The sequence below is a fragment of the Eumetopias jubatus genome, unplaced genomic scaffold (assembly GCF_037043125.1).
Source record: "Eumetopias jubatus isolate StellerSeaLion01/CBP00866 unplaced genomic scaffold, mEumJub1_p1.0 scaffold_4, whole genome shotgun sequence".
In the NCBI taxonomy this organism is placed as follows: domain Eukaryota; kingdom Metazoa; phylum Chordata; class Mammalia; order Carnivora; family Otariidae; genus Eumetopias; species Eumetopias jubatus.
The window spans coordinates 119,125,373-119,151,290 of NW_028274810.1; the positions used below are offsets into that span (position 1 = coordinate 119,125,373).

Below are 25,918 nucleotides of genomic sequence, written 5' to 3' on the forward strand. Positions count from 1 at the left end.
ATTTAGTTTTAACAAAGATACCTGATGCATGTGGATTAACTACCTGAGGAATTATTTTGGGTATTTTTGTCCTTTATCTTGAATATGTATTCCCCAGCTAGAAAACCTGGTGGTATGTATTGAAAAGAAAGAAAAGACAAAAGAGATGTTGATTTGCATGGAAGACATTTGCAAAGAAAGAAGATTGTTTTCTCATTGGCAGATATTGTCTTCATGTGTTTCTAATGAAACAGAAGCCAATGGGTCCCTGGTTTATTTCTTTGTTTCCACTCTGATGTTGTTGATGTCAGCAAAAAATGTGGCTTTGTTTTTTGGAGAGGGTCATGTTTTCTTTTTCCATTTAGCATAGGAATGGTGGATCCTACCTGCCCCACCCGTCTAAAATAACAAAATATGTCTAGAATATGGAATGTGACTATAGCTTTCTGTGGTCGGTTAGATCCAGTCTGAGGATCTGGACTCAGAAAGTTCTTTTTTGGGGGGGTGCTTGGGTGGCTCAGTCGTTAAGCATCTGCCTTCAGCTCAGGTCATGATCCCAGGGTCCTGGGATCAAGCCCTGCATCGGGCTCCCTGCTCCGTGGGAAGCCTGCTTCTCCCTCCCCCTGCTTGTGTTCCCTCTCTCGCTGTCTTTCTCTGTCAAATAAATAAAATCTTTAAAAAAAAAAAAGTTCTTTTGGAAATGATTATGTAACTAGTGACAAACGGCGCATAACACTGCCTAATAATCATTTACTATGCTTGTTCCCTTCTTACTATCTACTTAATATCGTATGGAATTGAGGAGCCCATAGTTTTAGGATGTTAGTGCTAATTTACATATGTTGTTATGAACGTGGCCCTTGGATTTTCTTCAGCACAGGGAGAATAAATGTTCAGCTTCATTGAGAACCAGGGCACTCAGGATTTCTTCCTTTCCTTGCTGAGAGTCCATTTTTTTGCCCAATTGAGCTCCACCCAGATGGGGCAGGCTTCCTGCACTCTCGACATCTCTGTGGATGCCATTTGTCACTGGAGAGCTGTCCTGACAATTTCAGCGAGATGGGCGCACAGATGCCCGCAGCGCTCAGTCAGCAGACACATTCTGAGCTGAAGACGACATTTATGTAATCTGGGGACAAATTTGGAAACTCCTGTGAGGAATCTCACAGAAATCATTTCCAAATGTGAGCTAATAGGGGCTGCCTTTTGTGATGTTTTCTAAAGCATTTGAAAACCATTTCTATATCTGTACTTCCTTTATTCCCACCCATCAGACTCTCCTTTCTGGTGACGTGTTGTCAGATTTTGAGTACTGTGACACCAATTTTGGATTTCTGTCATGAGAACACTTAAGTATCCTGTTGCTTACTTTGTGTGTGCCTTTCTGGCTTTAAAATTTTTTGGGTTTGCTTACATATTTTTTTTAAGATTTTATTTATTTAGTTGACAGAGAGAGACACAGCAAGGGGACATAAGCAGGGGGAGTGCGAGAGGGAGAAGCAGGCTTCCTGCTGAGCAGGGAGCCCGATGCGGGGCTCAATCCCAGGACCGTGGGATCATGACCTGAGCCGAAGGCAGACGCTTAACGACTGAGCCACCCAGGCGCCCCTGTTTTGCTTATATTTTTAAAGACGGGATTGTCTGTAAACATTTTTCCATGTGGCAGAAATGGAATTGATACTCTGAATTTGTTTTTGTTGTCTTAATTCAATTTTCTGGTTCTTTCACCTCGACTCAGCTTTACTTTATCTTGTCTTAAACTCACTGGACATGGAGAACTAGCGTGGCTTAAGGTCATTGGTGTGTTTCCCTTGTTGCCTGTGGACATGACCTGGTGGCCTCCTTCCATCCTTGCTGCAGAGGGGTTGTCACCTGGGAGGTGAGTGGCCCAGCTGCATGAGACAGAGACAGTTCAGTTCGTCTTGCGCCCTGATCCTGCGGGGCAGCAGCTTTCTCCTCAGTCTGATTCGGGTTCCCGAGGGCTGCGGTCCTCAGCCAGAGCATATGTATTGTAACTCCTCCCTCCTGGAGGTTCTGATCTGGGCGGACTGGTGTGGGGTCCCGGTGTCTGCACCAAAGAGCTCTCACAGGTGAGTCTGATGTGGCAGGTGCCCTGTTACCTAGGTGCCATTAACCAGCAGGGCCTCCCAAAGACAAAACACAGGTGAGGAGTTGAGAGCATTCCTTCCAGCCTCGGGATGGGCCTCCCTCAGTGGCAGGCCCAGTCAGTCAGTCCACCCTCTGCTACTGGCTCATTTAGTTCCCTCTCTGCCACTGCCCTTCTGGCACCATCCATGAGCTTACCCATGCCTCTGCTTCTGCTGCTTGCCTTCTCTTGACTCTGTTCCTGCCTCATGGCGGAAGGTCACTTGTGCTGCCACAGAGCTTTTTCCTGAGTGTGCGCCGTTCCACTTTTGGCTCACATACACAAGTGCCGTGTTCTTTTTCTCAGATTGGGTTGGGCCTGCAAGTCACACTTATCTCTGCTTGGTAAGAATTGAGGTCAGGTGCTCACCCCAGATGTTCACAGCTGTGCTGGGCTACTGTCACAGGAGGCCCTGGGGCAGATCTGTCCAGGACTCTCACACTGGCTTTTTTTTCATTTTCAGGGTGCCCGTCAGTAACATGGACCATCAGGTGTCTTAGCCAGTTCACCCTTTGTATTTCATGGTGGGGTGTAGTAGACAAGACCCCAAATTTTGAATTAAGAGTTATAAGTTCCAGTCCTAGCTCATACACTTGTTAGGATGATCTGGGGCAAGTCATTCAGCGTTTCTGGGTTCTGCTTCCTCCTTTATAAAATGGGGGCTAATACAGCTTTTCTCACAGTAATAATGTGGGATGTATGTGAAGTTGTTTTATAAATTGTCACAGAAATAGAGGAGATTGTTGTTAACAGCCTTGGTAGTACAGAACCCCACCTTTGTTTCCTGAGGACTTCCCCCACCCCCACCCCTGCTTTATTGAGATGTAATTGACACATAGCACTGGGTAAGTTGAAGGTGTACAACACAGTGGTTTTATTGATGTATATCGTGATTGACACAATAAGGTTAGTTAACACATCCATCACCTCACATAGTTACAATTTTATGTGTGTGTGCGTGGTAAGAACTTTTTAAAATCTACTGTTAGCCACTTTCAAGTAGACAATTCACTATTATTAACTACCGACACCACACTGTACATTACACCCCTAGAACTTAGTCATCTTACAACTGGGAGTTTATGCCCTTTGATCCCTTCCCCCACCCCCACCCTTGTTTTTTTTTTTTTTTTTTAACAGATGAGGAACTGGGCTCTGGGAGTGTGCTATACCTAGGACACCATACCTTGTTAATAGCAATGCCAGACCTAGAAACCAGGCCCTCAGGGGTGTTTTTATATCTTTTATCAGTGCAGAGCATCCATTCATTCATAGAAGGTCCTGAGTCTGAATCTTTTTCTTTTTTTTTAAATTTTTTTATTTATTTGACAGAGAGGCAGCGAGAGAGGGAACAGAAGCAGGGGGAGTGGGAGAGGGAGAAGCAGGCTTCCCGCTGAGCAGGGAGCCCGAGGCGGGGCTTGATCCCGGGACCCTGGGACCATGACCTGAGCCGAAGGCAGATGCTTAACAACTGAGCCACTCAGGCGGTACCCCTGAATCTTTTTCTTCAGAGAGGCTTGCTTGTTTTTTGGAACTTAACTCTTTCCTTGATCACTCTGCCTTAGAATCTGTTTCTGGAGTCTCTGATGAAGCCCAGACGTTACCAGGACATTGACTTCTGTAAAAATGTAGCTAGTATTACCTTTAGCTTGATTGTACATACCCATGTGCCTTTCCAGTTGTTCTAGATAATATATGGGATATAAATACTATATACTATTTATGGAATACAGTTTTCCACGTGCCTTTTCTATTGTAAAATTAGAACAAAGAAGCAAACGGTAGATCTGTCTAGTCTCTAATATGGTTCTTGTAGTTACCATTTTATTTCTCAGAGTGGGCACTTAGCTCTGTGCATTCCCATGTTTCCAAAGTGCTTTCTGGCTCCCGTGATGGCCATGAGGAGAGCTTTTGCACACAAGCAAGCCAGGATGTCTCAGGGGGACTGGTAATTGAGAGAGGGGTATTGACCTTGTGGTCATCAGTCTGAATATGCCTAACTGAGTAGCGGCCCAAAGCCATTACTGCAGCCTTCCAGGAATCTTTAATAAATGAATTAGTGGGCTTTCTGTAGCTCTTGATGACCTGGAGAAAGCCTCATAAGGTTTCATTTGTTCACCCATTTATTTTCTTCTGTTGGGGCCAGAAATCTAATTCCATGTGCGGAAATCTCCCTGCTGTGGGTTTCAAAGCACTTGGAAGAGGAGAGGAGTTGTCATTTGTTGACTGTCTTCTTAGTGCTAGGAGCTTTGTATACTCTCTTATTTCATTCTCTCTAAACCTCTAGACGTGGTTGTGATTATACCCTCCTGTTTTACAGATGAAGCCACAGAGTCTAAGAAAGTTTAAAAAAAAAAACAGCCTAAGGTCACCCAGAGACAAAGTACACAGTATCTTAACATGGAGCGATAGTGTGCTCCTATGCCTCACCAAGGGGTCTCTATGGGGAAAAGAGAGGTTCACTGTCCATTTCCACCTACAAGTGCGGGGAAATGAGAACTACAGTGGGCCATTGAGGAGGACTTTAAGAGCTGCGTTTGACTCCTTTGGTTCACTTTGACACACATCTACTCTGTGCCTGGTACTGAGCTAATAAGGAAAAGGAGTACATTGCCGTTTGCTCATCTTGCTCCCAAGGAAGTGGACTCTTGTTGATCAGATTTGAATGAAATAAAATAGTATATTATCAGGTGTTAATTCCCAAGGTACATCCCTTATAGTGAATGCTTTGGGAGGTAAGGGGAAGAGAGAAGTTGCCATATCACATTGATATTCTTCGGCCCAAGGAGGAGTTTAAGCATCCCTTTTATTGTTTTCTACTTAAGAAACTTGGGCATACCAAAGTCAATCAGAGAAAGACATGTATCATATGACCTCACTGATATGAGGAGTTCTTAATCTCAGGAAACAAACTGAGGGTTGCTGGGGGGGTGGGGGGGTGGGAGAGATGGGGTGGCTGGGTGATAGACATTGGGTAGGGTATGTGCTATGGTGAGCGCTGTGAATTGTGCAAGACTGTTGAATCACAGATCTGTACCTCTGAAACAAATAATGCAATATATGTTAAGAAAAAAAAAGATAGCAGGAGGGGAAGAATGAAGGGCAGTAAATTGGAGGGGGAGACGAACCATGAGAGACGATGGACTCTGAAAAACAAACTGAGGGTTCTAGAGGGGAGGGGCGTGGGGGGATGGGTTAGCCTGGTGATGGGTATTAAAGAGGGCACATTCTATGTGGAGCACTGGGTGTTATGCACAAACAATCATGGAACACTACATAAAAAACTAATGATGTAATGTATGGTGATTAACATAACAATAAAAAATTTAAAGAAAAAAAATTAAAAAAAAAAAAGAAACTTGGGCATACCAAAAGGTAAATTTAGATGGTTCAAGATAGATTGAGTGATCCAGTGCAAGGGTCTAGACCAGAAACCATAGCTTCCCGATTCTTCAGCCTGGTTCTCTGTCAACCAGATATTGTCTTCTCTCTACCAAAGAAAACCCAGCCTCCACATTTCTGCACTGTCACCCCATAAAACAGGCCGCCATGTACACTGTGAAGATGTGGCCTCTCTGAAAGGAAGTCAAGATTTGCCACAGGGCCCATGTTCCGTGCCTTGGTGACAGGCCAGTCACTCCATCCACCTGCAGTCACAGCAGTCTGCTTCCCTGTCCGAGTCTCAAGGCCTGCATTTCTGATGTGGTGCTTTTCAAGGGGAGGCAGTGCAAGCAGGGACATGCACATCAGCACGAGAATGAAACGATGATCGCGCATAAGGTGCTCTGGATTATGGCATTTTATATACCAGAGGAATTTACTGCAGCATTTCCCCTTCTCAGATGGAGAAACTCAGGACCAACCCAGATAGAGGCCTGCCAGGATGGCAAAGCCAGTTAGTGGCTGAGCCAGGACCAGAATCGAGGCCTCTTCACTCGAAGGCCCAAGTTGTGTACCTGCCCCACCTCCTTCATCCCACAGAGGGTGCTGGGGCCAATGGGATTTTGAACAAGTCTTAGGGTCAGGATAATGAGCTTTGTAATCAGAGCCATAAGATGCTAAGTTTCATCTCTGTGCCTCCTGCACCCATCCGTGGCAGTGTGCACAACCCTGGTTGCACATTACAGTCACCTGGGGAGCTTTAAAAACCTGCCTGGGCCCCACCACAGGCCAGTTGAAACCACTCCCTGTCCTCCTGCAAGTATGATCTATCTCACCGAAGATGGTCTATCATCTTAGTGTGACATTGCAAGGTTTACTCCAAGTGCCATCATGATCCCCAGGGTGCAAGTTAAGAAACAGATCCAGGGTCCTGTCTTTTTCTACTTAGTACGATCTTCTGGTGTCAGGAGCCCGGCTTCTGCATTTATAGCACGTTCCCCGGGTGATTCTGATGCAAAACAGTGTTCTGGACTTGGTTTGTTTTTCTTCTAGTCCACCCTGACAGGCCCCTACAGACCCCTACTACCACTCTGCTTCTGCTCCTTTCCCTTCTGCATTGCCACATCTGGAGTGGAGGAAAGCAGGCATGACCCTGCTTTGGCAAGGGCCTCTGAACTTCAAGGTTTTAGATTGAATGGCTTTTCTCTTTCGTAAGGGAAAGAGATTTAGAATATAGGCTTTCTTCATATTAATTTTAAAATGATGAGTGCTGATTACAACACTAAAATCTTTTTTTTTTTTTTTTTTTTTAAGAAACTATATACTGAGCCGTTGGGCAGTAAGCAGTGGGATCATATCTTGGCCCATCCTTTTTCGAGCTTCATTTGTGAAGTTTCCCTTTGCACCATCACTAGAAACCCGACTATCGCCTGGCAGTCAGTAGTGACTTCGACATACCAGAAAAAGTGTTCCCCACTTTCCTCTCAAATATGCGGGGATCCAACAAAGCAGTGATATTAGAAAAAATGTACTAGCAGTTATTAGCAATATTCTCATAAAGGAAAGTGACAATATTTCTCCCTTCTAAGTTTATACTCATTTTTTTCTTTCTGGCTCTAGGATTTCGTTTTGCGCTTATTACAAAGCAAATGAAATGGGTGTACTCTTGCTCTGTGTAATGATACTCCACGGATAAAGAAAACAATTTAGATGAAGGACAAAAAGCCTCCCTCAGGAATGCACAACTGCAAAATGCATTTCTGTCTGACACCTTTTGGAATTTGAAAATTTCACATTTTTAAGAAAAATACTGCTTATTGCCCCTCTTCAAATTTATCCTCATAGATAATGCTCATAGATAATGCATAGATATCCTCATACTAATTTGTATGAATTAGTGTTTAAACCTGTCTTCTGCTTGCTGACTATATTTTGTCTTCATATCATTAATTTTGTGTAAGCTAGTAAGGTCGGATATGTGCTTGGGGAAACAAGTTTTAGAGCTGTGGACTTGGGAGAGGTTCCTCCTTTTCCCAACCTGCCACCATAAATGACCCTTGTTACTGTGATCTATAACCATTCATTCAGTTTTCTCTTTACATTGCTCTGGTATTATATAAAGGTTTTGTGATATCTCTTCTAAAATCTATGCAATACTGAAAAACAAACAGATTTATCATAGCAGGATACAGTGCACATTATGATTTAGTTGGATTTTCTGAACGTTGAGAACTGAAGGAAAGATGAACAGGCCTGGAAAACAAATGGAAAAGTGATATTTGCATTTTCAGATGACTTTCAGCAAGTTACTTAATTTTTCTAACTCTGTTTCTTCACTGTAAAACAAATCTAGCATCATTACTTCATCAGGAGGACTATTTAGGGATTGAGAATATTCATGTAAAGCGCTTGGCTCATAAGACTGAGGGTAGGAGAGCAAGATGAGCTTAACAAATCTTGGTTGAATATGAATCACCATCTGGAAACAACTCTTAAGGCTTTCTAACCACAGACCACTCTGTGACCAAAGGTCTGAATTTGTGCCTTGGGTGGAATTGTCCTTGTTTTTGTCATTGCTCTTCTGAAATATATCAACTGGTTGTATAACTTACATTCAGATGAGAGAGAGGCTATCCCAAAACACTCTAGCATGCACCTTCCTCCAACCACCAAAGCAAGCGATGGACAACAAAATAAAGAATGTAAAGTTAGGCCTGAAATAAATGGGTAATTAAGGATCAGTTCATTCAACCTATTAGTAACTTAGTAATTCTTGCTTTTTTTCTTCCAGAATAAAGATAGGCAGTTTTTATTCCCACAGAGATTTTATGCATTATAAAAACAAGAAAGTGGGAAAAAAATGAAAACCAGACAAAGTGGCACACAGTTGTTGTAAATAGGAGATAGGAGAATGGTAAACTAAATTTAGTAATTCAGGAGTGGAGATAATCATGTAAAAAATAGGTAGTTTCAATGAGGACCATTTTTTAATATGAAATTCCAATAGTGAAAGCAAGTTTAACTCAGTGGATGATCAACCCAATAGTCTGTTTAGTTCCATTTAAAAAAATCTCATGGCTTCTATCGTGTTTCTGAAGGATGCAAAAATAGAAGACCAAGAAATATGGTGATGTGGGTTGGTAGGTGTTGGAAGCTCAATTTCAAAGTTAGATGAGTAGCCTGAGCATCTGAGCTCTGCATGTAGAAATGGCAGAAATGCTACTGCTTTTGTTCCTTTCACTCGTTTCACCTTGAGATTATAAATATTCTTTTTACCAGAACTATGTAAGGTATAACTTCTGGGTAGAGAAGAACAAATACTTTGGAATTATGTGGCATACAAGCAATGCAGTGTCTTCATAGCATATCATTACCTTTTTTTTTAAGAGCAGAGTGAGGCTGAGGATACATGGGGGGAAACTGCTGCTTTAACACATGTGCTGAAGGATCCCCTTTCATCTGGGTCTGGGGCACATGTCAGCAGGTAGCTCCTTAGTCCTGCTGAGTCTTAAGAGCAGCCTCACTGCAGTTGGAAGAATGAGGACTGAGGAGTGAGGAGGTTTGCTGCTCACAGAGCAGGTGAGGCAAGTTTGAACAGCCTGGCAGCCGGCTCTGCGGGTCAGTGAGGGTGTCGCTTGGGGCGCGGAAAAGCGATTCCTGCCTGTGGACAGTGAGGTCCTCAAACTGCTGTCAGGTGGCCTGGGAGCCAGTGGCAGAGACTGTGATTTGTTTGGCCAAGTAGCTTGTTGAGCATTTTGTTTATGTGTTGGTGAATCATCTGAAGCCGTGAGATGGACTCCTTGGGTGTTGGTTATAGGAAAAACTTCTCTTTCAAACCAGGAAGATGAATGTCAGTCACTAGGAAATATTAACTTGAGCAGACCAGAGAAATGGCTTTTAAAGGTAGAGAGAAAGACACCAGAATAAAATCTGTAGCTCTTGTTGAATTAAGCATTGTTATTGTTTGCCTCCCTGTTTTCCTCTTATTTTATTTTTTCTTTCCTCCCCCTATGTACGTCTGCTTTGTTTCTTAAATTCTATATAAGAGTGAAATCATATGTTATTTGTCTTTCTCTGACCCTTAACTCTAGGAAACAAACTGAGGGTAGCTGGGGTGGGGGTGGAGGGAGAGAGTAATGGGTGATGGGCATGAAGGAGGGCACTTGATGGAATGAGCCCTGGGTGTTGTATGCAGCTGATGAAATCACTGAATTCTATCTCTGAAACTAATGATACAGTATATGTTAATTAAATTGAATTTAAATACAAATTTTAAAAAAATAATTAACATTGTTGTTTCTCCCAGCAGCTTCTACCTGCTGGACAGAAATTGCCTTCCTAAGGTAACTCTGTGTTTTGGAGGGGTTTTGTGTGTTTCTTTTGTTTTTTAAACTCAGATGTGAAGACCAAGTTGCCTTCTTCCAAAGAAATATACAGGGTGAAGATCTGGCCTAGGCCATTTAAGTTTTACGCATTTTTGAGTTGAAAGAATATCTTTATTCACATAAAGCAAGATAGCAAAATAAAAAGCTTTTTGACTTTTGTATAAGAAACTTGTCTGTAAAACTAGTTATCCAATTAACCTTTTTAACAAGGGAAGTTATTTCCTTATACTTCTACACACAGAGCTGTTTCTGTGTTAAAGATCACAAAGACTTGAATGTCAGAATCAGGCAGCATCCAGAGTATAAGGAACTTAAGAAATACACTAGTCAGACTGCAGATTATAATGCATTATTAATGGGTCATGAAATGAATTTAGTGCTTTTTACTGAAAAATAGTTTGATCTTACAGGAGGGGAAAGCCTAGGTCCAAATAAGGGAGTGACTTCATTTAGACCTTTTGTCTTAGATGTTTGTTTACTTACACTTTGAGGTAATGCCTCAAAATACGGAGTCTTGGGTTCTAGGAGCCCGCATTTGTCCTCATCTGATCCAGAGAACAAATGATGCAACAATTAAAAATAACCCACCCTATCCTGACATGGCTGCAGAGGCCTGCTCTTCTCACCAGCAGCCCTACTCACCCAAGACAGGGACGCAGCTGATAGTGACTCTGAGGCTCCCACCCACCATCTGGGTGGAGGCCTGTCTGTAGTCAGGAAGCAGATACCTCTGGTGCCCAAAGAGCGAGTCAGCTCCATGCTTTCACCAGAACCCCTCAAGGCTGAGATGATCACCACGTCTGGATGAAACTCCTGTAGGTGGCATGCATTACCTGAGCTGCAGTTTTGCATTGGGCACACATGTTTACCAGCCTTGTTTCTCTCCTGCTGTTGCTCCTCCGAGCATATGTAAATAGCCATTTGAATGGTCACTACCTGTAATCCCAGGACGACATCCTGTTAGCAATTTTTTGTCCACTTCCTTGCAGCTAGAGGTACAGTCAAGGTCACACAGTGGTTATTTTATTTGGAAACCCTATCACAGAAATGTGCATTTGCATTCTGTCTCTGGCTGTGTGGGTAATTCTGAAAACTTTGGATTTTACTTTCAAATTCATCCACAGCTACACCAAGCTCTGCCTTTTTCCTAAGTCTGAAGAATGCATCCTAGACAAAAGGCCAATTTCAGTTGACCTTAATTCTCCCTCTGCGGCATTCCTTTAGTTCTGTGTGTTTGAAATTCAAGGCCGGTGCTGGTTTCAAGTACACTTTTTTAAAAGTCTAAAACAGAAATGTATTATTGGACTGATAATGCCTCATGGAGGCCAATAATGGTTTTATGTACAAGCCACAGTACTTTTTTTGTTAGCAGTTTAAGTGCCTTTGACTGTTCCTTCTCCCCCCCTCCCTACCGTCCTCCCTCAGGTTTCTTGAATCATGCTAAGTAACTCGATATTGCTCTTGTCCTGCATAATGTCAGCTAACATTGGCAAAATTGTTGGGGGAATGCTTTGGGGGAGAGCATTGAGTTTAACAAACAGTAGTAGAATTTTGTGGACACTGCAAATGATTCTTGAACTGCAGAATTCAGTTATCTGAAGCCTTCTTATCAAGAAGCCTGAATGCTTCGCCCCTCCTCCCAATTTAGTATACCATGCAACAATAATGAATTTTTAAAAATATTTGGAGAGTCAAGATCACCCATGATCCCACTACCCTAACCAAACTATGTTTAGTTATTACTTTTCAGTCTTTGTTGCTTGCATACATTTTTTTAAACAGTTGCCACTCCAAATTTTTCTTTTTCATTTTATTGAATAGCACAAATGTTGCTCTATAGTTTTTGTGTTTGTTATTTTAAGGGCCATGTAATAGCATCATCACATAGATGTTTCTTAATTTACTAAAGCCATTTCAATGTTATCAGTCTCTAGAGATTGCCTGCATTTTGGCTGACACCGTGAGTGCAGCAGTTCACTTCTTTGGGTCATTAGCCAGTTGTTCCCTATTGAGTGATCTCCCCGGGATGCTTTCCCAGAAGGGAGATTCCTGGGCACAGGGGATGGAGTGCCATCTTTTGGAACTTGAGCTGCCATATTGCTGTGTCAAATGTTGTATAGCCCCAGTAGCCCCAAAGAAGGGCCATGGTTTTTGGAGAGACTACTCTTAACAGCTGTTCTGGCAGGCTCCCAGCTAGTGGCTTACTGGGTCTCTCTAGAGAGAGGGCCTCACCTTTAACAGACTTCTTAGGATGCAGTTCTCCCCAAGAAGAAAATTTGTCTGAGTTCACTGCTCTTGTGAGGGAAGTATCCTACCCAAAGGGTGTTAAGAGGTCTGGCCCCGGCCCCACCTCCCACCAACCTCATTGTTTCTGTAAGGATGGGGTAAAGGAATTCCTTCAATACGCAATTCATTTATTAATGTCAAATTAGATTTTTACCAAGGGATAAAGGAATAAAGATTTTATCAAGGAATAAAGATTTTTATCGAGGGAGAGAGGCTTCTGCCTAGATACCAGAATGGGTAAGGGCCCGGCTGTGGAGTTAGACTGTCTAGTTTTGATTTCAGCTCCAAATGACCTGGAGGATGTCTGTGGGCAAGGCACTCAGCCTTTCTCATCTGTAACATTGATATACTGATCTAATCATCCCCATCACATTAGGTTAGTGGGAGGATTTGATCTGATCCTCCATTTAAAGTGCTTTGCACGGGGTCTTGCGTAGACTACTAAGTGTTCGCTGTCAGTATTATATCATGGCACGTCATTTTTTCCCTGCTCTCCAGAGTCCAAGAATTACTTGAGTACTATAGCTATTATGAACTCTTTTTCCTTAAATTCCAGTGGCCCCAGGAGCTGGTATGGGGGTTAATGGTGGGCTTTGGTTTAGCAGTGGACTCTGTGCTCTCTACTGGTTTTATACGGGCTTCCCCAAACCAGAGTGTATGGAAGGGGCTGGCTGTTCTTCTTTGTGTCCGGACAGTGGCTGCCTTTGTCCTGGAGCCTATCGGAGCTACTTGAGATTGGTTGACAAGACATATATTCTGGAAGGTCAGAGAACTGTGGTGTTTAGCTTTTTCTGTTCCATTGCTTACCCCTCCACTCCTTCCCTCTAGTCTCTCCTTGAGGACTAGCATTGGACCCTCCCCTTCTATCTTCATTGTCTCTGATTATCCCATTTATTCTGTGCTGCATTCTTAGAATAATTTCATCAGGTATACCTTCCACTTCACTAATTCTCTTATCAACTATGGATAATGTTAACCATTCCTTTGATACTTTTCAAAAACAATTTTTGGAAGATCTGTTTAGTATTTTTCACAAGTGTCTATTCATAATATCTTGTTCTTTTCTCATTTTTATTCTTATTTTCGATCTTTTTACAAATTGTGTAATCTACTCAATAATTGTATACATTAATTCTTAGGGAAATTTGTTTTGTTTTTTTGTTTTGTTTTGTTTCCGTTTTTCCACATCTTGTTGATTCTCACTCATGGTGGATTGCTTTCTTTTATGTTTTCTTATTTGGGAAAGATAATGTCCTTGGAAGGAAGGCTTTCTCGGTGGGCAGTTAGTATGGCCTGACTGGAGTCCTTACCCTCGAGAGTGGTTTTACATTGGGTGTTTCCAGCTCCAGACCATTTTTGTTTTATTCAATTCTAAAGCATTTTTTAAGACCTCAGACTTACTGGGAGTAGCAGGCACAGTTCACAGAGCTCCCTACCACCACCATCTGAGATTAAATTTTCGACGTGAAACCCACCACCCCTGAATCACTTTTCAGCTTGAGAACCCCCATAACACGCAGGTGGACTCACTCGCTGGTGCTTACGTAACCTCAGGTGAGACTTCCCTCCCACCACGGCCTAGACACGGACAGACCAGCCTTCTTTCACCTCCCTGTGCCAGTGGGTACACTTTTCTTTTCCCCAGTTCATACTTTCAATGAAATTAGAGCTCCTCAAGGGGCCCGACTTTGAGAGGGAATACACCTCCCTCCCTGTGAGTTACCTTTTCTTGTCTCTACATAGGTGTTGAAACTAAGCCCCACCGAGGTTACCAAGAAATGGAGAAGCCTCCCAGGCCCGTCGCAAAATTGGCTCACGACGTTTTACTGCTCCCATATTTCCTCTGTATTCATTTCCTCCTTTCTTGCAAGTTTACTGTGGATGTTAATCATACTTGATCCAGAAGATGTACTGTGAGAAGTCCTCCTTTCTTTTTTTTTATTTTCTGTTGGGGAAAGTGGAGGGAACTCCCTTACAAATCCTGATTGCTTATTTGATTATTCACATCTAGAAACATCTATGAGCATCTCCTGTTGTTCTTCCTGTGCTAGGTGCTCTGGGGGAACCGTGGAGGAAACAAGACTTGACCCCTGTCGCAATTCTTATATAAAGCCACCAGTGGCTTGCTTTTGCTTTGAGAAAAGGACCAGATCCTTGGTGGGTTCACGAAGAGCCCTCACTCCCTTTTTTTTTAACCCTTCCCCTTGTGCGCCAGGGATTGTAATCCATGTCGCTTCTGCTTGCCTGTGCTTCCCCTCTTTCTTAAAGTGTCCTTCCTTTCCTTTGATGCTTGGAGAACCTTTGCTCTCCAAAGCCAGGTGGGAACCACCTCCTCAGAGGCTGTCTCCCTGACCTCCCAAGCAGGGCTTCTCGAGCTCTTTGTGTATAGTTATTATCTTAGGCCAACATACGGTTCGCTTGCGCCGGACTGGTACTGTCACCACCTGGCATGTTTTTGGAAGGAAAGGATTTTGTTTTTTCATGTTGGTACTCACAGAGAGGGACAAGCACATGGCTTAACATATACTAAGCAACTGATACATTCCTGAATGAAATGCAGCATTTGTGTGCAGGAATAGCTAAATAACAATTCAAGAATTACAGTTATTACAGTAAAAAAAAAAAAAAGTGGTTTAGATAACCATTGTTTTCCAGTATTGAGAAGGGTGGAACTACCGAGGCTGGTGGGCCAGGGGTGGTACTTGGCACAGTTCTCCAAGTACTGGCTGGTCTCCCACTAGGGGTGCAAGGAGAGGGTCAGGTCAGCCCTGGGGGCAGCACTGCCTTTGCTGACTGAGGGGACTGGGCGGGCCTCGGAGCCATGTCTGCCGGGCCTGGTGCTGGTGCTCGTGGAATTGTGGTAGGCCCTGCAGCTTCTTCCCACAGGGGAAACGTGGAAGGAGCGGGGGACGTGAGGCCTCAGCAGTTTTCTCCCACAAGTTAAGAGACCGGGTTGTTTAATCTTGCCGTCTGGCTAGCATTCCTGATTTGATTTGCCTGTAGATTAAGCCTAACCCCAGTGTTCTCAAGTCTCATTGTCTTCTCTCCCCGTATCTGGAGGAGCACTCAAGAAATGATGTATGTGTCTCTCTGTTTACTCTACACCACGTTACGTCCCAGTCACAGGAATCCTCTGCCTTTTCCAGTAGTTGTGGGGTTTTTTTCTTCCCTCTGGTTTTAACAGGGGCTGGAGTTTCACAAATGTCAGTGTCCACAACACAGAGATATGCAGCAACAAGAGCAGGTATGAAAATCCTAGGACTGCCATGTTTTACCCGTGCAGCCCTAAACAAGCTGCTTTAGGTTCTCTGAACCTGTTTTCCTTACATATGAAATCATGAATAATGCCTACCTTGCAGGGCTGTTAAAAAAAAAAAAAGATCGGGCGCCTGGGTGGCTCAGTTGGTTAAGCGACTGCTTTCGGCTCAGGTCATGATCCTGGAGTCCCGGGATCGAGTCCCACATGGGGCTCCCTGCTCAGCAGGGAGTCTGCTTCTCCCTTTGACCCTCCCCCCTCTCATGTGCTCTCTCTCTCTCTCATTCTCGCTCTCTCAAATAAATAAATAAAATCTTTAAAAAAAAAAAAAGATCGATGATCTGTGTCAAGTGTCTCTATGTGCCTGGTTCATAGAAGGCACTCAAAATTGATTGTTATTATTCACATGTAATGCATGGAGCTCAGTGAATAAACCCTAGGCTTTGGAGTAAGGCACTGCCAAACTTGGTTCTCTGATCATACTACTTAATATCTCTGTGGACTGCAGAGGTTAATAATACTTCATGGGCTTGTTCTGAGACATAAGTGAAATAACAAGGAGCACCCTTTCACTCAGGCCCTAGTGAGCAGAGGCTCAATTAAATTTACTCAAAGGTGGTGATGGTGGTAGTTAGCTCCAGACCACTCCATGATCTCTCTCACTGATGTCTCCTGTTTTGCATGTATGTGTTTCCTTCTCCTCACACTCTTGTCTGGCCAGGACTTGCCTGTGTCTTGTATATCTTTTCCTGGTTGCTCAGCTAAAGTTTGGGCTTGTGTACCCAGCCCATCATGGCTTCTCCTCTGTCACCTTTTCTTTTCTCTTTTCTAGTTCAAATTCCTCGGAGGGTCTGACCTGATTGGCGCAGCTTATCTTTCTTTTCCCCAACCACATCATGGATCACTAGGAAGTCCTTGGGTCGGGCTACCTTCCATGATCCAGTTAGCAGTGCTGGAGAAAAAATGTAGTCCTTTGCTGCGCAACCTGGCAGTCTCTTCCCAGATCTTTGAGTAGGGGCTTTTCGAGGATAGGTGTTATAATCACCACACATAATCAGACACTATATGCCAAGTAAATGGGAGCTACTCATATTGATAAATGTGTTAAATATTGGGGGTGGGGATCTTTTTCTGTGTTTCCATGTTACACACAAGTGGAAATACTCAAGGTAAAGGGTTAAGGATAACTTTTGGTTTCAGAAGCTATTTCTTCTCTCTTGATGCAAGGCAGACCTTTGGTTGGAATGTAACAAACTCGGGTACAATGAGTCAAGACTTCCACTGGTTTGCATTTTTCATTAGCGTGTCATTCAAGGAAATCCTGGCTTTTGGGTCATGAAACAGGCCTCTCTGTTTATCCTGCTGCAGAAGTAAAATATTCGAAGCATTTAATAATACCTCCGAAGATAAACTTGTATTTGAGGTCTGTTCTAGAACTTTTTTGGGGAATTTTCAATGGAGCCTATTTTATAAACATTTTCAAAATTTTGTGATAGCCTTTATTCCAACATGGATCATGGAACAGGAGGGGTTCTTACAGTCTAAATATTAGTTAAAGGCATTTGAGAAACTAGGAATTCCAACCAACATTCAAAGACTGCTTTCTTCATACTGAATAAAGAATCATTTTCCATCCCAAGTGTTTTTGAAAAGGACAGTGAATAAACCTTCTGTAACCTATCTGAAATCCCGCATGTACTCTTTTTTCCCCCCCCTAAAGTAAAACTAGGAACATGAAGACGATCTGGGAACTACATGTTTTTCTCACATGCTGGTTGTTAGTTAATGAGAATAGTATGGATTAGTATATATCGCCCATATCTTGTGGCTGCTTTTATTTTTGGAACCTATAGTCTTTTAATTTTTGCTGTAATTGTAAAATCCATTGGTTTTTTTTCTTTTTATACCTGTTAACTGTATTCATGTATTCACTCTGCAAGTGTTTCTTGTGTACATACAGGATGTCAGGTGCTCGGTGCTGGGGGTTGGCTGCCAGTACTCCCAGAGCCAGAAAAGAACGAAAGTTGACGGAGGGAGATCCTTGACTGTAACCCCCCCGCTCCAGAATCTCCCCACCCCAAGTCCTGGCCTCCTCCACACATGCCATTTGCATGATTACTTGAGGTGTCAGAGATTCTTCCTCTGGGTCAACCCTGTGGTTGCCTCAGGGTACTTCCACCTGAGGGGCTGTCAGCCTTTAACTTAGACCAGAGTGGGCTAGACATCCCATGTACCAAGTCTTAATGGCAGTCATTTCTCACAATCAGGTTCCCCCACACCTTCCCTGACCTGCAGGCTTACAGCCACCCCCCATCCCAGTATTTCTCAAGCATCCCACTACTCGGCACCTCCCTTCTTGATCTTCCTCAAACTTACTCCTGGGGGAAGGGTTGAATTTTATGGGGTGGTTAAGTCATCATGTTAAGGGAAAGTGGCATAAAGGCAGACGAATACCCTTGAAAATTGCTTTAGAAAGACCCATCGACTGTCATATGTTTTCTCTCAAGCATTATTTGTTCATTTGAGCACCAAAGTGGTTGCCTTGCATTTAGGGGCTATGATGTCCTAAGTGCACATATGCAAACATACACATGTTTAAACACTAGACTCACTTCCAGGCTGGTGAGATCCTTGGAATACACAAGGCTGCAGGAAGTAAGGGGTCTGATCCCACAGTCTCAGTGGTATGGCCTCCTCCCAGTGGGGTTTATGTGGGTAGAAGTACACTTTTAGCTAGTAATTCCTCTCCCAGTCCCACACTTTTTTCTAAGTACATGTAATTGAATCAGTGTGGGTTACATTTCTGCATCACTCCTTGAGGAGAGGGAGACCCTAAGAGGCCTTGAATTTTCCTGAAAGTATTGTGTTTTATTTTGAGGGGGGTAAAAGCAAATTTGGCTTGATGTACCACAGTATAGTTTATATTTGCTTTAATGTGAAACTGTTTCCCCCCACAAATCTTCAGTGCCTTGGAAAGGAGCCCCATGTTCATCCTGTGGCCTCTGGGCCCCTGGCATACCTCTGTCCATAATGTAGTCTACTGGTTGGTGGAAGCGGGTAGTTCAGCACAGAGAGAGACCCAGCGGGTCCCCCCTTAGAGGTCTAATTGGCCTGTGTTTCCTACACACACGAGGACATCCCGGCATCTTCCGTATCACTGAATTTCCAAGCTGAGGACCATAGTGCCATCCCAGGGCCATTCTGGAACTCCACTTGCCTCTTGATAAAGAGAAAATCGTGGGAATAGGAGACAGACCTGGGTTTAGTCCTGGTTGTTAAACTGTCCTGTGTGAACTTGGGCAAGTCATTTAACCTCTCAGGATTTTAGTTTTTACTTTTATTTTAACATATAATATAACAGTTAGAATATGAAATCTCTAAGGTATTCCCAGCTCTGCGGTCAAGTGAAATATGAACTTGGGGCTGTTAGAAATAGAGCAAAGTGGCAGAAGCATTGTTAGCATAGAGATGTAGAAGACCCAACACCTCTAGGAGCCCAGCAAGGCGAACAACCCTTTAGAATAATAGAAATGGTCAGTGATTTGGCAGGAAGAGACTGGCAGCACAGGCTGTGTGTACGCTGTCTCCAACTTTACTTATTTAACCCAATCATCATTACACTTGTATTGTAAAGACCTTACATCATCACAGAAATAACAAGAAACATTAGGAATGCCTACTGAATGGAAAGAAAATAATGAATTCTACCCCCCCCCACTAACTGGACAATATATAAATAAAACAGTGTTGGTTGACCTTTTTTCTTCCTTCCAAAAGAAAAAAAAAAATTGAACATTATCCTTTATCCATCATCCCAAAAATGTTTTGAAGACAGAGGAAGCACTAGGTATTTTTTCATCATCTTTTGGACAGCCAAGGACCTAACAGATAAATGCAATTAATTGGAAAGCCTTACTGTTTCTCAGTCCTCACACAAGAAGGAGCCAGATCTGTACAGTTTGCTTGTCTTGGAACTCTTGCTCTGTAAGTGTGAGGTTCGTTTCCAGTCCAACCTTCTATAATTCCTTTCTCAAGCAAACACATTGCAGAATTCCAAGTTCTTCCCACCTCCCCTTCCACTTTCCTGTCCAGGATGAGAAACTGAAATGCGTGGCGGTCATGTGAGGTGATGTGGCAGAGCCAGTTAGTGAGTGAGTGTGACAACATAATGATGCCTCATTAAGTTTGATTTTGAGAACAGCATTCCTAATTTATGCTAATTTCACTTGAAAATTTGTTGTAGTCATAACCCAAGCCATAAAAGGCCCTTGATGGATCAGAGCCCCGCTGTCTTTTGATTTGTTTTGTCCGTCTCTTCCTTCAATATCAGCTTTAGACTTGAGAGGAAAGTCAGACAGCAGGAGAGGCCCTACGTCCAGGGCCACTCAGTGTAGCCTCACAAAGGAGGTCTGGCAAGGGTTTAAAGTGAATTTGAAGCATCTAAGCATCCACTTTGAGGTTCTCTTTCCATAGCAGTAACTCGTGAGAAATTACTTCGGTTATTAGCTGAAATGAAAGGGGATACATTTAAAAGAAGTGGAAAATAGAATGTTTGAAGCTTGTTGGGAACAAATAAAGACTTTGGGGGAAATCCCAAGGGAGAGTGCTCTGCTATTTAGTAATCCCAAGGCATGGAGGGAAAAAAAGTCAGCCCATGTCAGTGAGTGAGTCATCATTTTATTCCTCTGAATAACAGGCAGATTGTTATTTCTTAAATCACGCAGGTCATGAATTTTGTGAACCATACTCTGTGGGGAGAATTTCTTTTTCCTTCTCTCTGTGGGGAGAATTTCTTTTTCCTTCTTACCCCTAGCTTTTAAAACATTAAAAAAGTTTCCATAAATAAGTGGACAGATTCCCTTCTGGAATTTATTTTTGAAATTGATGGGACAGGGCGCCTGGGTGGCTCAGTTGGTTAAGTGACTGCCTTCGGCTCAGGTCATGATCCTGGAGTCCCGGGATCGAGCCCCACATCGGGCTTCCTGCTCAGCAGGGAGTCTGCTTCTCCCTCTGACCCTCTTCCCTCTCGTGCTCTCTATCTCTCATTCTCTCTCTCTCAAATAAATAAATAAAATCTTAAAAAAAAAAAAGAAAGAAATTGATGGGACAGAGAGGGAAAATGTTCCTGTGCCACTTACCCCAAAATTGAAAAAAATAAAAAAGAAACATAATTGACACAAGGACATTTCCTGGGATTTTTTTAAAGGAAGAAATCAGCAAATCAGTCCTAATCATGTATTATGTATCTTCCATGAGAACCCAAAGCTATTGCATTTGGAATATAAGAATTATGAGACATAGCCATAATTGCATGGAGTTCCATTCTCAGAACCAAAAGTACTATTTATTGAACACCTGCTCTATACCAGGCACTTGCTGCGTTTCTGACCCTTCCCGTTAGCCCTGTGAAACAGTGGGATGCAGGTCCCAAACCTGAGAGGGATCTGGGGACTTGCCTGTACTCGCAGAGCAATTCAGAAGCAGAGCCCAACATCAGACCTAGGTCATCTGTGCTCTGATGTCTGTCGTGTCTGCAACACTCCTATGAAACAGTTGGAAAGTAGTAAGGGCATCCTCAAGTGCTGAAATACGTCCATGAGACTTGAGGGTGGAGGATGGGAGTGAGCTCCAGTGACTATATAACTTATCCAGATGGGGCAGGAGTAGGGGTGACTCTATTCCACCAGGGTCGTGCGTGTAAATGGGGATTGTCCTCAGTACACCACCTGGGCTATGCAATTCATAGAGGAGAAGGACTGAGGGGGTGGGTGGAGTGACACTGACTTTCTCCGCGAGCATCCTAAACATGCCCTAACGACTTCCATCCCAGAGCCCGAGCCCAGAACACAGGTACGATCCGTAGAAGACCTCGGCCGGGCAAGAGTGACTGGCACCTCCTCCTTAGGTCCTAATCATTATTGTTCCTGGGAAAAAGTGAGCTCTGCTCAGCCAAGGCATTTTACAGGGAAAGTTGGACTTCTGAATTTTTGTTTTAAATGTTTGGAAGCTAATTCAGAATTTACAAAAGATAATTATGCAAGCCATATAAAATAAACCCAGGCAAGTTGAATTTAGACTGTGAGCCACCCATTTGCTTTCTCTGATCTAAATTACAACAGATTTTCTGGAGTATTATGATCCAAGTCTGTGTTACCCAAAGTGTATTGTGTGGAAAACTGGTTCTGAGAAGTTAGTAGGCACTTCTAAAAAAAGGATGGAGGTGGGAAGTATGCTTTTGAGGCCAAATAAGTTTGGGAAATACTTTGTTAAAGTTTAAATTTAAAAAAAATTTTTTTAAAACAGGAATCTCATGGTATTTTAATGTATTAATTCTCTGAATTTTCAAAGGGTGGATAGTGGGGAGCATTTCCCAAACTTACCACAGATACTTTTTGTCTCATAGCATTAATTAGGCTAACTGGGCTCAGATTTCAGGAAATTCTAAGTGATGAGTCCTCACATTTAAGGATATTCTAAATATGCAAAAGCCCTAGAACCACCCTGTATTCGACCATACTTCTGTCAGATGAAAGCTCATGGAAGGAAGTACCACGTCACTGAGTCCTCCAGAGTTGTGCCACGTGAACTGTTAGCCATACTCTACAGGGTTCGCCAGACTGGATTTGAACCACTCGTCTCTTCATAGTGAGCCTTGTCATTGGAGAATGGGAGAGCTGTTTGTTCACTTTTGAGAAGTGGAGTCATTGGCAATCTCTGGGGTATCTTGATCTCAAACTGTTACTGGACACTGTGCTAGGTGGCACCTCAGCGGCTAGAAAGTATTTAAGGGCAGGGAGAGCTTCCCTTGAGGGTGTCCATTATAGTTACCAAGAAGTGTCCACTGAACATGTGACTGTACTAAAGAATCAGCATGGACATTTGGGAAACAGCCTGAGAGTTTATAAAACCATCGATCATAAGCTGGGATGCTTTCTCAGAGCCCTTAGTGCTGCAGCTCCGTTTTTTAATTTTGATATTTGACACGGAAACCACTTTTTAACAAATCATTCACAGGAAATTTGCCCCTTCCTTTACAATATAGCTCAGTCCACAAAATGTCATTTAATAAAAGCTTTTAGATGTATTTACCAAGAAGACTGAATTTTCTTTATCATTCTTACTTGCAAGTTATATATATATTTTTTAATATTTTCTGAAATTTTCTACATGCTTCACTTCTAGGTGAATATATTTTTGCCTTGGCGAACTTATCCCCAAATATCAGGGAAGCATTCATGCTTAAAAACATTTTGTGTCCAGCTACCTAATAAATGTGATTGAGATAATTCATCACGATCCCTGAGGTCAGGGATCATCTCTGTATTTCCTGAGTCTGGGACATCGTTCCCACTGGATATTTGTCAGATCAGTGAATTCAGAGTGGAGATTGAGGGTTTTTTTCCCCAGATATTCAGTAGATGCATCCCCATTTCAATTAAGTTTGGTATACCAAAGTCTGAATGCATGCTGGTGATCATTTACATTACAAAAGGACTCGTTGTGATAAAATAACACAACTTGATACCAGTTGAAGAAAGACTCTCTGAAATGTTAATGTGCATCTTGGAGGAAATAAGATTTAATTTCAAAGGCTTGATTTATAGAAAACTACTCCGGCTCTTGTCAACAGGAAGATTTACCTTTATGGAAACAATACCCAGTAGAGCATAATATTCATCTGTGCTTCAGAGCAAACTCTCATATGAGCCTCATGCCTGTTTTCCTCAAGTAATATTTAATCAGTAGGTCCTCTGCTAATGACATTCTGTCTGAATGGGCTTCCTGAGGAAGCTTTATTTGAAAGCATGCATGTTAAGGACCAGCTATTGTGTGTGGGTGGGGGAGGGTGTTATGGTGGGGGGAGGTGGTCTACGTTAGCCATCGCTCCCTTGTAAGATGCCTACACATCGAGTTAACCACTATGCTAAATTGCACTCAATGGTAATTTGCAAAAGGATTATTAGATCTTTGTGATGTTTCTGGTACGTGACAGCTTTTTAGGAGTCAAAGACAGACCTTTTGTCAGTGTTGTGACTTAGTGGCGTGTGAATTTATTAATACAGTAAGAGATTATCATGAGTGCCTGCTGGTACTTCATAATCATGTTTAAGAACACACAACTGAAAGTTACCCTTATTAAAAGAAACTTCATTATTTGGCAACCATGCTGACAAGTAGGTCTTAAAAATAAATACCTTTATTTATGAAAGTAAAAAAAAACTTCTATTTTTTTTGTGGCTATTCCAGTTGGCTATTCACTTTCAGCCACCGGAATTGTATGGGAGACAAAGGACTACGTATCAGGGTGACAGAAGGCCGTGCAGCCACTGTAGTGGTAATGCTGTAAGCCCATGCAGAAAAAATAAGCAAAAATGTTTGCAGCATAATATGAAGTGAAAAAAGCAGAATACAAACTGCATGTAAAACAGTGTATCTACATATAGTAAACATGAACTGGGTTATCCATGAACAAGGCTGGGAAGTCAAGAAAAAAGAAAATAGTGTTTTAGAGTTGTGGAGTCAAGTGAAATTTATAATGTTTATTTCTGATTTGTTCAGTGTTACGTTCAACGACAAAACCAAAATTTTCTGAAGTGTTTTGTTTTTTGCCGGTAAAATGTGTTATCCTATGTGCCTTGCGGTAGGAAACAGCAGACTTGGGAGAAATATCTATTTTTATTTGCCTTTAGCAATATAATATCTTTAAGGTCATGGAACATCTGTGAACAGAATCCCTTTTTAAAATTAACTTTTGATTTGGGAGACTTGAGTTTTAAAACAGCATTTATTACCCGGGTGGGCTTAGGAAGAGTCACCTAGTCCCTCGGAGTCTTCATTTCCTCAGAAAGGAAAGATTGTGATAATATTTGGGCAGTTGGGGGAAAGCAGATGCAAAATAGTACAAATGACAGGAAAATATAAGGTATTGCTCTATTTTAGAACAGTGTGAATGCCCTTGATGCCATCTGTTCTAAGTGAGCATCATTAGATTGGTTGCTGCTACTTAAGCAAAACCAGTTGGCATCTTCGGCAGTGTCCTTTTACACACTGGACAGTGCCTTCTCTGTATACAGACAGCAACCTGCCCCCGAGCTGCATTCTGGGCAAGTCTTACTCCACATTTCCCCCAACATGGTTCTTAAGAGAAGTAAAATCTAGCGTTTATTAACAGAGCCATGGTTTCTAAACTTTGGGCACCTCCGTTGTAAACCCTTGTGCATGCATTCCATGTGCCCATACATCTACATACATACGTTATACCTACTCTTCCGTGCTAATACTGTATAATTGTATATGACCTAAGACAATACAAATACAAGTTCCAATATTTTTCTTCCCATATCACAGTGGAAGATCTTGTGTGCCTTCTCGGGAGATCGCTGATCTGAAGCGCTCATCTGAGTGGAAGGTTTTATATCTGCAGTCTCCCTGTTCTTTTCCTTCTATAGTAGCACCACCAGCCATGTAAAAATTGTCCTTGCTAATTATATGTCTCGTGGGAGCCTGAGAAAAAATAAATCAGAGTACTGTCTCTGCAAATTCTAGCTAACATTTGGTGAGGGCTTCCTCTCTGCTAAGCACCACTCCTGAGCACTTCGTTTACATAGATCACCTCACTTAATCCACTTAACTCTGTCAGATGGGTTACTGATGAAGAAACTGAGGCACAGCTAGGTTAAGGAACGGGCCCAGGTTGCATAGTTAGTAGTGGGGCTGGGATGTGACCCCAGGCAGTGTGGCACCCATTCTGTGCTCTTAACCACCATGTTTAAATTCCAGCATCTAGTCAGCTTTTACGTGACTCTCCATTTTAGATAAAATTGTGTGACTCTGCCTAAATGACTCGAAGCCATTAGCAGCGAGTTTTGAATCATCGGGTCAGGAACCAGACATACAGTTGAGTAGGGCACTGTAGAATTTCAGAACTGGTAGGAGGTTAAAAGGCTCTCACTAGCTCCGTGGTTCCTATAATCTGTTTGCCAACAAAGACTCCTATTCTGTTCCAAGGTAGGATCCCGATAAATTCTAAGGATCCTGAGAAGATGTGACTCAGGAAATGCCTTTCTGGTCTAGGTTTTAATTCTTTTAAGGAACTCTTACTATGTTATAACATGGAAATGGTGTTTGCATGACTATTTTTTGGTCTTTAAATACCTTGTTGTACCTATAATTATTATTTTCCCAAGAACAGAGCTGAAATTGCTTCAAGATGAAAGCATGTGCTTGTGGGTGGGTGCGCTACTCTGAACTTTAGAACTACAACAGAAATTAGAGGTTCACAAGGTAATTGCTGTGATTATAGTTTTCTTTTTGGCCCCAGACAGGAGCTCTGGAAATACAGTATTCTACTAATTTTTTAAATGTACAGTTTGCAAGGCAACATGGAAATTACTGAGAGTATGTAATGTTTCTCCCTCATTTTCTATGAAAGTTAACATCTTACTGGGTCTTTTGCAATAGCTTAGGAAAAAACAGGCATTTAAT

At 42.5% G+C, this 25,918-nt stretch overlaps 1 protein-coding gene across 2 annotated transcripts in view; it reads left to right on the top strand.

Annotated features, from left to right (window-relative positions):
• The window catches only part of ASAP1 (ArfGAP with SH3 domain, ankyrin repeat and PH domain 1), a 339,019-nt gene that overhangs the window by 150,913 nt on the left and 162,188 nt on the right, over positions 1 to 25,918 (top strand). The window lies entirely within an intron of this gene.